Here is a 13,552-nt window from a genome sequence, read left to right on the forward strand (position 1 = left end):
TATATACAAAGAAATGATCTTCTTCCACTTTACTTTACTTTGAAGAAAACCCAGATTTGCTAAAATCCGGAGGAAACAAACATTTATATAACCTCTTTGTCATTATTTGTATTTTCCCCAATACTGGGATCTAGTATCTTTTAGTTGAAGAGAAAAATTGATGTTCATCTCCGTCGAAATGAAGCAAACGTTACTGCTCACAATGATAAAATTTCATTGCTGCTTTCATTCTCCTATGCGAAATAACCAAGAAAGTAAAGTAATAAGAGTTTAAAAGAATCTTGCAAGAGACGTGTCCCTTCATGGCCAAAATTTTCTTATTACTTATCACTGATCTTTGCCACTCCTACACCTAATATATTTGCTGCCAATTTATTGGTAATACACGTGGACCATATCCACCTAATAGTTATCCAATGATCCCGATTAATTTCTAGTCTTCCACTACAATCCCTCATTAAACTAATTACACACAAAATATTATCTCCAATCATCGTCATTCCACTTTCGAGTCCTAAATAATTTCGGGACGTCATTCCTTTTACACATTGATCTCTTGATTCCCATACTTGAATATGACCAAATCCTCGAGGCTCGGATAAATTTGCTCATGTTGGACGGTCAAATTTCCCGGTCCATTATACGGGATATTATGGCTTGGACCATATTCCATTCAAATAAATTTCGGACCTCGATGAATCTTATTTTCTTCAGTTTGTTTAACTTCTAATCCTTACGTTACATATGTACCATAACTTTAACCACCTATAAGCTTAGGGGATAACCTCGTTTAGTTACTAATGTCATTTGACTTGCATGCTTTCCAACGCATGAAAACACGGGATGTAACGGTAAAGTTATTATATGAGGGAACTCCAGCGCTACTTGATAGCTAACTCTAAAGATTGAGATTAAGAGCTAAAAAGTAGAGTGACAGTTAAAGTCTTTTAAGGATGTCGAGGAGTGATACATGATGCTGAAGATTCCAGAATATGGACTGGAACAACAGAGCAATGTAAGGTTATTGAAGTAAAATAATGTAACACCTTGGAAAAATTCATTTTATTCGTAAGAATCTGCAAAGGGTCTACAGGTTACCAGAGACATGAAATACTCAAGGGATTGTAAAGTCTAATAAATCAACGAGGGACGTCTACGCGTTATAAAATCTTATGTAAAGATTAACAGGTAAGATGAAGTGAACGATACATCATAAGGAAGTAACTTATAGAAGAAGAAAGAGTCGAGTTATGACTAAGTGCACCAAAGAGAGAGTAGGATTTCAGCAGAAGAGCTCGCAATACAACTGTCAACCAACTGCGAAATAAAGAGGAGAGTAAAGACAATGATGTGGAATTATTACCTCGAGAGGCGAGAGCAAGAGGGAATATTACGGGAATGGTTACTTAGAGATCTGGAATGCGTTATAGTAAATTAAAGGGAATCGACCAATTAAAGAGGCATGTGAAGGACATAATTCAATAAGAGAACACTTGAGGAAGTATTGGGAGTGCAAGACTAGTTTAACATTCAAGGACGAATGTTCTAAAGGGGGGAAAGATGTCATATCCCGTATTTTTGTGCGTTGGATTATTCGTAAGCTAATAGACATGAGTTCAAGGACAAGATTATTTTTTACATACGAGACAAGGACATTTTAATTCCGATTTTAACAACTGCACAATCTGCTAACTAATTACAATTAGTGTGGAAATATTAGTGAAGATTAGGGATTAATTAATAGCCATGATTAGATTATTAAGTGGGGATTTATAATTAATTAAGCCAATTAGAGTGCTAAATGGACCCCACTACAATATGGCCAAATCTGATTGGTACATGCTAGAGTGGGACATGTGTCAACATGGTAGGCAGCATATAAAGTCATAAGTGATGACTAATATTAGTCATACACTTCATTTCCATTTCTAATTCAATTGAAAGAGAGGAGCTCATAGCCATGGCAGCACACGGCCATGGCAGCTCAAGGATAAGCTCAAAGCTTTGAAGGAAGAAAAATTAAATCCCAAGGTGCTTTACGTGTTCAAGGAGGCAGCAACATAAGGATATTGAGCTAAGGAAGAAGAAGCGGTGTAATTGGTGCAAGTGATTATAGGATCTGTCCTAATTAAATTAAGGTAAGATTTTCTCTTCTTATGGTGTAATTGGAGTAGATGGTGTTGTAATTGAGAGATTAACTCTTATTAAGTGGAATTGGATGCAAGGAATTGTACACGTTAGTGTTAAGGTTTTGTTTGGACCGTGTTGAAGTTGTTCTAATTTAATAATGGTGGATTAAGTTTGATTAGTGTTGTTGTTATTGTTGTATTGTGTTTGAAGGTAATTTGTTTATGTTGAAGGGCTGGAAATATAGTTATAGATATGTATGGGTGCTGTTATTCATAGTAATATTATACTCTTTTCCATGTTTTTGTGATTTTGCGAAGTAAAGGTCGAAGATTGTATTTCGATATTGTAGTTTCAATGGACTGTTTAGAGCTTGATATTGAAATGATATTGAAGTAATTTTCTTGTACATGGATGGTAGTTGATGTTGTTGTTGATATGGCTCATAAATTTGGAGGAAAAGAAGTGTATAAGGTATCGTATAAGAAGCGTATGTTGGTGTGTTTGGTGTATAATCTTAGATGTTAACGATTTGAATTAAAAAAGGATTAAGAGAGGTTGTTGTTGGTATTATTGTGCTAATTGGAGATTTATTGGAAGTTCGGGTTAGGCGAATTATATAGAGGAAATGCTGCCCGATTTCCATTAAGTTCTTAACTAATTAAAATACGAATCAAGAAGTATGAACTAAGTAGTGATTTCCATAAGTGATTGGTTCTAGATTAATAAGTTTGGAAGGTCGTAGTTTATTAACAATAGTGTTACTCTCATATTAATAGGCTAAAGGGGCGACGAAGCAAGCTTGGTTACAGTTGATCTATAACAGGTATGTGAAGCTATCCTTTCCTTCTTTTTGGCATGATCTTTATAAAACAAACAAACGACGAGCATATAACTCCAAAGAAGCTCCTATTCTTAGAGACACTAGGATGGCTAATGTTCTTGATTCCCAGAACCTACTTCATTATGTCTTGATGCGTGTCTATGATTCCTGAAGTTCTATTTGATATAATTCATAGTGACATTCGAAGGGTACTTGACATGACTATTGTCTTTGATTTTGAAATGATAGTTCATTTTGATTATTCTATTGAGTCTCAAATATGACTTAGTTTGCATATGGTTGCTCACTACTCTGCTCATGCATGCCGTTAATATATCGTTCACCGAGTCCCGGGCCGGGTATGTTTTCATGCACAGTTTCACTGCATTATTGACCGAGTCCCTCACTAGAGGGCCGGGTACGGTATATATATATATATATATATATATATATATATGATGATGATGATGATGTGATTATGGCACTGAGTATGGTATATGATGACTTTATTCGCTGAGTCCCATAATGGGTCGGGTATGGTATATGATATAAACATGCATGATTATCATCTCGTAAGGCACAGGTGTATTGGTATCTTTGATTATCATATTTGCCTCCTGTAATATTTTATTCAGTTATGAGTTTCCTTATTGTATTTCATGCTTTATATACTCAGTACATATCTCGTACTGACCCCCTATCTTCGGGGGGCTGCGTTTCATGCCCGTAGGTACAGACACTCGGTTTGGTGATCCTCCAGCTTAGGACTTCTGCTCAGCTGTTTGGGGAGCTCCATTGTTCCGGAGCCCAGACTATTTTGGTACAGATCTTTTGATATAGACTTATTTATATGTCCAGGGGTACGGCCCTGTCCCGTCATATTTCACTTTTATACTCTTAGAGGTCTGTAGACATATGTGGGTTGTATATAGGTTTTGGTCAGCTGTGTCTATATGGTTTGCTTTTGATATTCCCGTGTATAGTGGCAACCTCGTCGGCTTACGTATTGTGTTATGCTGTGGTTAGCCGTGACTCCTCAGGAGATAGGTTTATGATATATGGTGTTGTGAATCCTTCGTTTGTTTTTTCAAGTTTCCATATTGTCCTTAGTTTTAGTTTGACTATATTTAACAGGTCCGTATACGAGTGTCCAGTTCGGGCACTAGTCATGGCCCACGGGGTTGGGTCGTGACATGATGTTATAGTTGAGAGGATTAATTCATATTAAGCTAAATTGGATGCAAATAATTGTATATGCTAACGTTAAGGTTCTGTTTAGCCGTATTGAAGTTGTTAATAATGGTGGATTAGGTTTGATTGTTGTTGTTGTTGTTGTTATGGATTATGTGTTAAAAATGAAGGAATCTTTATATTTAAAGTTGTAGTCGTTTATATGACATTGTTGGACATGAATTGGATTAGATGTGCATGAGGTTGTTGGGCATGGTTATATTGTAATTAGGGGTTGTTTTTGTTTAGTTGAAGGACTAAGTGTAGTTATGATTAGGTATTGTGTTGTTGTGGTGATGGGCTGTTTGGAGCATGTTATTGTAAGGTCGTTTTGATGATGTGTTGTGGCTGTAGATCATAAGGAATAACTTGAGTATGTCGTGGTCGTTATGTTGATTATTGTTTAATGTGCAACGTGTGCACTGATTTGGAGTGTTGTGCGTGCGTTACGGGCTGTTTCGAGGTGTTCTTGGACTTTGTTTTGGCTAATTCTTGATGTGGTAACTTGGACGTGTCATTGTTGATGTTATTCTGGTGTTTTCATAGTTGGCTTGAAGGTGAGGGAAGTGAACAATATAGGGGGAATGCCGCCCAATTTTCTAGAAATAAGCTACTAACGTTGAAATACGTTTTAAGCCTTTCCATAGCTTAACCGTAGTTCTTAACATCTTAATATAGGTTGAGATACTTCTTGCGGCATATACATATCGAGTCATGGATTAAGCGTCAAAGGTATGTAAAGCTATCCCTTCTTTCTTTTGGCATGATCTATATGAAACAAATAGACGACGAGCATATAAACTCCAAAGAAGCTCCTATTATTAGAGGCACTAGGATGGCTAATGTTCTTGATTTCCAGAAGCTATTTCATTATGTCCTGATACGTGTCTAAGGTTCCTGAAGTCCTATTTGATATAATCCATAGTGACATTCGAGGGGTACTTGACATGACTGTTGTCTTTGATCCTTAACTATTAGTTTATTCTAATTATTCTATTGAGTCTCAGATAATGATTTAGCTTGCATATGGTTTCACATTATTCTGCTCGTGCATGCCGTTAATATATCATTCACCGAGTCCCGGGCCAGGTATGTATTCGTGCGCAGTTTAACTGCATTGTTCACCGAGTCCCTCACTAAAGGGCCGAGTATGGTATATATATATATATATATGATGTGATTATGGCACCGAGTCCCATGATAGGCCGGGTATGGTATATGATGACTTTATTCACCGAGTCCCGTAATGGGCCGGGTATGGTATATGATGACTTTATTCACCGAGTCCCGTAATGGGCCGGGTATGGTATAGGATATAGCTATGCATTATTCTCATTTCGTAAGGCACTAGTGCATTGGTATCTTTGGTTATCATACTTTCCTCCTGTAATCTTTTATTCAGTCATGATCTTCTTTACTGTATTTCATGCTTTATATAATCAGTACATATCTCGTACTGACCCCCTTTCTTCGGGGGGCTGCGTTTCATGCCCGCAGGTACAGGCACTCAGTCCGGTGATCCTTCAGCCTAGGACTTCTGCTCAGCTGTTTGGAGAGCTCCATTGTTCCGGAGCCTAGATTATTTTGGTACAGATCTTTTGATATAGACTTATACATATCCAGGGTTACAGCGGGGCCCTATCCCAGTGGTCGTTTGGTGCATGGCTAAAATTATCCCGGGATTATAATTTCGGGACTAATTTATCCCATATTTTTGGACTATTTGATACCATCTCCTAGATGGTATAAAATAGTCCCAGGATAAGTGGTATAAGAAGGTATATCCCAGCTTATACCATGGGATGCATTTTATACTTTGTTTGGTACAAGGTATAAATTTATCGCAGGATAAATTTATACCTTCTACCAAACATGGTACAAAAATTAATGTTGCGATATCCTAGATTATACCTTCTACCAAACGACCCCTTAGAGGTCTGTAGACATGTGTGGGTTGTATGTAGGTTTTGGTCAGCTATGTCGATATGGTTCGTTTTGGGTATTTCCGTATATAGTGGCAGCCTTGTCGGCTTGCATATTATGTTATTTGTTGTTTAGCTGGGACTTCTCAGGAGACAAGTTTATGATGATGTATGGCATTATAAATCTTTAGTTGCTTTTATAAGTTTCCATACTGTCCTTAGTTTCAGTCTAACTATATCTAACATGTTCGTATACGAGTGTCCAGCTCGAGCACTAGTCATGGCTCATGGGGTTGGGTCATGACATGGCATGATCTTCCCTCCTTCTCCATGAATTTCCTATAATCCGGAAAACTAAGAGTCTATGTTCATGAATAGCCATATGAGTTAAAAGTAAGAGATATTATGAACATGATGATGATGAGATTAAGTCCAAAGATTCTAGAGTTCACGATATGATGTTTCTACAAAGCTAATGATGTTAACTATGATCCATTGATGTTGTTTATGGTATACACTCACCTTATATGCTAATTCCTTCAAGGTGAGGCAGAATGCTTATGAATGCTCCATAATGAAATCGGGGGATTCGCGACCTTATGTCACACCGATAAAGTATAGCTGTCTTGAGTTCTATGCATGCATTATGACGAGTACATGATGATGATTTTACACCGCACCTATATGGCCGGGCAGACACCGCTAAGGCGGGCAGCCTATACACCATGTCTAGATGGCATGGGCAGACACCACTAGTGGGCGGCATGAGATGGTACCCCGGACGCTGGAGGCCAGGATGCGGGCTAATGATTATCATATGTACCTATATGGTCGGGCAGCTTATATGTTATATCCCGTATTTTGTGTATTCGGATATTTCAAGATAATTGCGAGAAGTTAAGGGCAAGGCTATATTTTGATCTTGTTTAATACACAAGTTGTTTATGAAAATTATTGAGGTGGAAATATTAAGAAAGGCTAGGGGTAAAAAGGAAAATTCACAAGGTGGCTCATGGAAACATTAAGGAAAGTTTGGGGTTAAGAGTGATTTATGGAAACTTAAAAGTCTTGAACAAAAGGGCCATGTGGCCGTGCACTATGGTGTGGGCCTTGGCCCACATGGATGTATAATATATGTGTATAGTAGATGACTTATTAGTCATATTTATCATCATCTTCACACTTAGAAAATTCAAGAAACTTGGAGAAAAACAAAGAGAAGCCATTCGGCCATAGCATAGCCGAACAACCATCTTGGAAAAATTTATCACAAATAAATATTTTCTTCTAGCAATTCAACCAATTGGAAGGTCCTCTTTAACGTGAGATAGTTGTTGGAGCAATTAAACCACTCTTTGTTGCAAATTCATAACCCTAGCCAAGTGAGAAGTGTGGTGAAAAGGTAAGGTTTAATCTTCTTTTTATATGTTATGGATGTTTGTGTATGTTGTAATATGTAGAAATGGATGAAATTCATGAAAATATGGATGTTTTGTTGTAGCCGTGTAGGTGTAGGTGTTGTGTAGAAAGGATGAATTAATTTTATTTAGAATTTTGGTTGTTGTTGTAATGGATTCTATGATGAAAGTGAAAGTTTAATAATTCTAGTTGAAGTTGTAATTGTTGGAGAGTTGTTTTAGAAGCTAATGTGACTTTAATACCACTTCTTGTATTTATGGAAAATAATGTTGCAAGCATGTGAATTGTTAGTGAAGTTCATGAATTTGAAAGAAGGAAATGTGTTGTTATTGCTCTTGTTGCATTTGGAATGTTTCGGGTGGAGTGGAGTTTTGGTTGGGTTGTTTTGAATATTGTGCGGATTGTTTGAAGCTTTCTTGAGTTTTGTTTGAATGGTTTCGGATTAGTATTTGAGTGTGCGAGCATTGGTGTTAGCTTGATTGTATGTAGTTGAAGTGAATGTAAATGGAATGCCGTCGAATTATGTAAAAGGGAGTTGCTAATGTTAGAATCCGTTTTGAATTAATTGTTGATGTTGTTAATAGGGTTGTTGGTATTGTTGTTGAGGATTTGGCCGAGTTGAATTCTCGGGGTTGTTGAATTTACAAGGGAAATGCTGCCGAAATTTCTGTAGACAAGGGCTAGCTTAGGATTGAATCCCTAAGTACTTGTAGCTAACATTTGGTATTTAATGACATTATTATAGATCTTGGGGAGCTCGAGACTTGAGTTGGGATTGGCTTAGGAAGCAGACGAGGTATGTAAAGCTTACCCTTTCCTTCTTTTGGCATGTCCTAGTTGCAAGTAAGCTATGAAACGAGTCTCGGGGTAACTCCATTCATAAGATCCGAGCATGTCGACGATTTTTATTCACTTCTTGGTGTTAGTATTCCTAATATAGTCGAACTATGGTTTTTGTGGCTTTTGTATGAGTGGATAATAAATATGTGTAAAAGATTTTTATTCCTAACAGCTTTATGTCGAAAAATGTCCGTAACTTTCATAGACGAGCTCGGATCGCTCCGATACGTTCCTAGAGGATCCTAAAGCGAACAATGTCCATAACTTTCTTATACTAACTCGGATTGACTCGAAACGTGTTTATGATTTTCAAGCGTCGACTAGTGTATGTATCTATTGAGTCTTAAAAATTGTTTTATATGCATATAGTTTCTCACTACTCTGCTCGTACATACTGTTTTTATATCTTTCGCCGAGTCCTGGGCCGGTTTTGTCATCGTGCGCACTATGTTATATTCGGCAGTATGATGTGTTACGGTTCGCCGAGCCACTCACTAGAGGGCCGGGTACCGCTTATATACGGCGTTATGATGTGTTATGGCGTATGATGTCCTATGATGTTATGATGTGTTTCGGGGTTATACGGAGATATGAAATCTTCTGGAGTATGATGTGTTGTGGCGCCAACGTCGGAGTGGCGACCACGTTCCTGAGCCCTATGCATGATTTTTTTATATGCATTATTTGTGTTTCAAAAACAATCTTTTGGTATACTGATTTCTGTACTCGTGTTCCATACTTCTTGTTTCAGTTATGATCTTGATTATTGTATTTCATGCTTTATATACTCAGTACATATTTCGTACTGACCCCCTTTCTTCGGGGGCTGCGTTTCATGCCCGCAGGTACAGACGCTCATTGTGGTAATCCGCCAGCCTAGGATACCCATTCTGCTACTTTGGAGTGCTCCCTTGATCCGGAGCCCATACTTTTGGTACAGATCTTTTTGTTGTACATATTTATGTGTATATGACTATTTAGGGGTACGGCGGGGCCCTGTCCCGTCATATGCTTCTGTTGTTATTCTTAGAGGCCTGTAGTCATGTATGTGGGTCATGGTTCGTTATTGTTAAGTTGTGTCTGTGTGATTTGCGTCTTAACCGGTTCCATTTGCTGTGACAGCCTTAACGGCTTGTATGTATGTATATGTTTTGGGCGATGTGTTTTACGACAGCCTTGCCGGCTTCTATGTGATACATTTGTTATATGTGACCGCTTAAGACGACATGTCTATTAAAGTCTTGTTTATCGGTGTGTTGTGCACCACATCTATAAACAGGAAGCTACAGGACATTTAGGATGTCACCTTTCCTTCGATCTTAGATCGTGCGATAGAGCTGTACTATTAGGATGGTTCCTTTCTAACAGATTGTTATGTTTACAGTGATGCCTTCGAAGAAAGCGACAGCTGCCCAGAAGGGCAAAAAAGTAGCAGGAGAGACCAGTCAGACTCGGAGAGTTACTCGGGCCCATGCCCAGACTATGCCCGAGTTTATGCCCCAGTCAGCGGGCTCTATTACGCCGCCGTCATCAGTGGAGCCTAGAGCAGCAGCCGCTGCAGCTATGAATCAGGGGGCGGCTCCACCATTAGCTCCAGAGGCTCCAGCGCCCGAGCCTCCAGCTCCTCAGCCAGGGGCGGAGGATAGGGCGATGAGGGATGCCGTACAGTTGCTGACTAGATTAGTAGCAGGGCAGGCTCACAGACGCGGGCTAGGGGGTGATGATGTGGATAGACATGACAGCTTAAGGGTTCGTGACTTCTTGACTTGTAATCCCCAGAGTTCTACGGGTCAAAGCCCGAGGAGGATCCCCAGGATTTTATTCGATAGATGCAGCGTACGCTAAGGTTAGTCAGAGCTTCTGAGACCGAATATGTCGAGCTGGCTTCATATCGGTTGCGTGATGTAGCCGTTAATTGGTATGAGTCCTGGGAGATGTCTAGAGGCGAGGGTGCTCCTCCAGTGGTGTGGGATGAGTTTACAGCAGCCTTTCTCGGCCATTTTCTGCCTCCAGAGATGCGGCGAGCGAGGGTTGACAGATTCTTACAGTTGAGACAGAGGGGCAGAAGTGTTCGAGAGTATAGCCTAGAGTTTGACTCTCTGGCCTGATATGCGCCCACCATTGTAGCTGATATGGCTGACAGGAAGCATCGGTACGTGATGGGGTTGGATCGTTATTTGGGTGATAGCTGTATGGTGGTGGCATCTCTGCCCGGGATGGATATTGCTCGAGTGCAGGCATATGCACGAGGAATGGAGGACCGACACAGAGGGCGTCAGCCCGATAGAGATCGTGATAGAGGTCAGCCCAAGAGGGCTAGATCAGCTGGTTATTCTGGGGAGTTTCGAGGCGGGCAGCCTCAGCAGCAGTATAGCAAATATCTTTCTCAGCCAGGCCAGAGTACACATCCTCAGTCCACGGGTAGACGATTCGATGGTGCAGGGCACTCAAGAGCAGGCCAGAGTTCCAGGGCTTCGGGTTCGCAGGTGAGCAGAGGTTCCAGTCAGTCAAGGCCACCTATGCCTCGGTGTTCTCATTATGGGAGATCTCACCCAGGGGAGTGTTATCGTGCTACGGGAGCCTATTTTTCTTGTGGTCGTCAAGGCCATCTTATGAGAGATTTCCCGTTGGCAAGTAGTTCCGGTGGTTCAGCTCAGCCTACAGGGTCAGTTGCTGGTTCGTCTTCCACTTCTGTAGCTATGCGCCCTATGGGGCGGGGTATGCCGACATCAGCAGGCCGCGGCAGAGGTCGGGGTGGAGTTTCTGATTCTAGCGGTCCCTCGAACCGCATATATGCCTTGGCCAGCCGACAGGATCAGGAGGTGTCACCAAATGTGGTTACAGGTATTCTATTGATCATTTCCCGAGATGTGTATGCATTGATAAATCCGGGCTCTACTTTGTCGTATATTTCTCCCCTTGTCGCTAGTAGAATTGGGATAAAACCTGAACCGATAGAACCGTTCGAGGTAGCATCACCGGTCGGGGATTCTATTATAGCAAGGCAGGTATATAGAGATTGTTCAGTAATTATATGTAGCCGTTGCACCAAAGCCGATTTGATAGAGCTGGATATGACATAATTCGATGTTATTATGGGCATGGATTGGTTAGCCTATTGTTATGCTAATGTTGACTGTCAGAAGAAGGTAGTCCGCTTCCAATTTCTAGGAGAACGAATTATAGAATGGGCAGGAAATACAGCATTGCTGAGGGGTAAGTTTATTTCATACCTCAAGGCCAGGAAGATGATTCAGAAGGGGTATATTTATCATCTGGTTCGCGTGCATGATATTAAAGCGGAAGCACCTACTCTTCAGTCAGTTCCAGTAGTTAATGAATTTCCAGATGTATTTCCAGATGAGCTTCCAGGCCTTCCTCCTGAACGGGAAATAGAGTTTACGATAGATGTGCTGCCAGATACCCAGCCTATATCTATTCCTCCTTACAGAATGGCACCTGCAGAACTGAAAGAATTGAAGAAGCAGCTGAAGGATTTATTAGAGAAAGGCTTCATCAGACCCAGTACATCACCTTGGGGAGCACCAGTATTGTTTGTAAGGAAGAAAGATGGGTCGTTACGGATGTGCATTGATTACAGGCAACTGAACAAGGTGACCATAAAGAACAAATATCCCCTCCCCCGGATTGATGATTTATTTGACCAGTTGCAGGGTGCTAAGTATTTCTCGAAGATAGATTTGCGCTCGGGCTATCACCAGGTGCGGGTAAGAGCGGCAGATATTCCGAAGACTGCGTTCAGGACCCGATATGGGCACTATGAGTATAGGGTGATGTCTTTTGGGTTGACCAACGCCCCAGCAGTGTTCATGGATCTGATGAATCGGGTATTCCGGCCGTTCCTAGACATGTCCGTGATTGTATTTATTGATGATATTCTAGTTTATTCATGATCAGAAGAGGAGCATTCAGATCATCTGAGGACAGTACTCGGAACACTCCGGCAACATAAATTATATGCTAAGTTCTCCAAATGTGAATTCTGATTGACTTCAGTGGCATTTTTGGGGCACATCGTCGGAGCAGATGGTATTCGGGTCGATACACAGAAGATCGAGGCCGTAAAGAATTGGCCTAGGCCTACGACTCCTACTGAGGTAAGTAGTTTTCTGGGATTATCAGGGTATTACAGGAGATTTGTGGAGAATTTGGCTTCGATTGCAGCACCGTTAACGAAACTAACTCAGAAGGCAGCAAAATTCCACTGGACCGATGCTTGTGAACGAAGCTTCCAGTTGCTGAAGGAAAAGTTGATTACAGCTCCAGTTCTGACTCTTCCCGAGGGGCCAGACGGGTATGTCATTTATTGTGATGCTTCCGGTGTTGGGATAGGTTGTGTATTAATGCAGCATGGCAGAGTTATAGCCTATGCCTCCCGGCAGCTCAGACCGCACGAGAGGAATTATCCTACTCATGACCTGGAATTAGCAGCGGTAATTCATACTTTGAAGATATGGCGGCATTACTTATATGGCGTTCATGTTGATATTTATACAGACCACAAAAGCCTTCAGTACATCTTTAAGCAAAATGAGCTGAATTTGCGGCAAAGGAGATGGCTCGAGTTGTTGAAAGACTATGATGTTGACATTTTATATCATCCTGGGAAAGCCAATGTTGTAGCAGATGCACTTAGCCGCAAGTCTATGGGCAGCTTGACAGATATGCAACCAGAAAAGAGAGAAATGGTACGTGATATCCACAAGCTAGCTAATCTTGGAGTTCGTCTGGCAGATTCTGGAGAGGGCCCCATTGGAGATTACACCTGACAGAGTATTATTATATAAAGGCAGGTTATGTGTACCTGACGTTGCAGGGCTGCGGCTGCAGATTATGGGAGAGGCACATTATGCTCGGTATTCTGTTCATCCAGGATCAACAAAGATGTACCATGACCTCAGGTGCTTATATTTGTGGGATGGTATGGAAAGGGACATTGCAGAGTTCGTTGCTCAGTGCCCAAATTGCGAACAGGTTAAGATCGAGCATTAGAAACTTGGTGAGTTGTTACAGGAAATGGAGATTCCGACTTGGAAGTGGGAAGCAATTAATATGGACTTCATTACAGGTTTACCACGCACACCACGGAGGTATGATTCCATATGGGTTATTGTTGATAGGCTGACAAAATCAGCCCATTTCCTCCCAGTCAGGACCACCTATTCGGCTG

This window comes from Lycium barbarum, chromosome 8 (genome assembly GCF_019175385.1).
Source record: "Lycium barbarum isolate Lr01 chromosome 8, ASM1917538v2, whole genome shotgun sequence".
Taxonomy (NCBI): Eukaryota; Viridiplantae; Streptophyta; class Magnoliopsida; order Solanales; family Solanaceae; genus Lycium; species Lycium barbarum.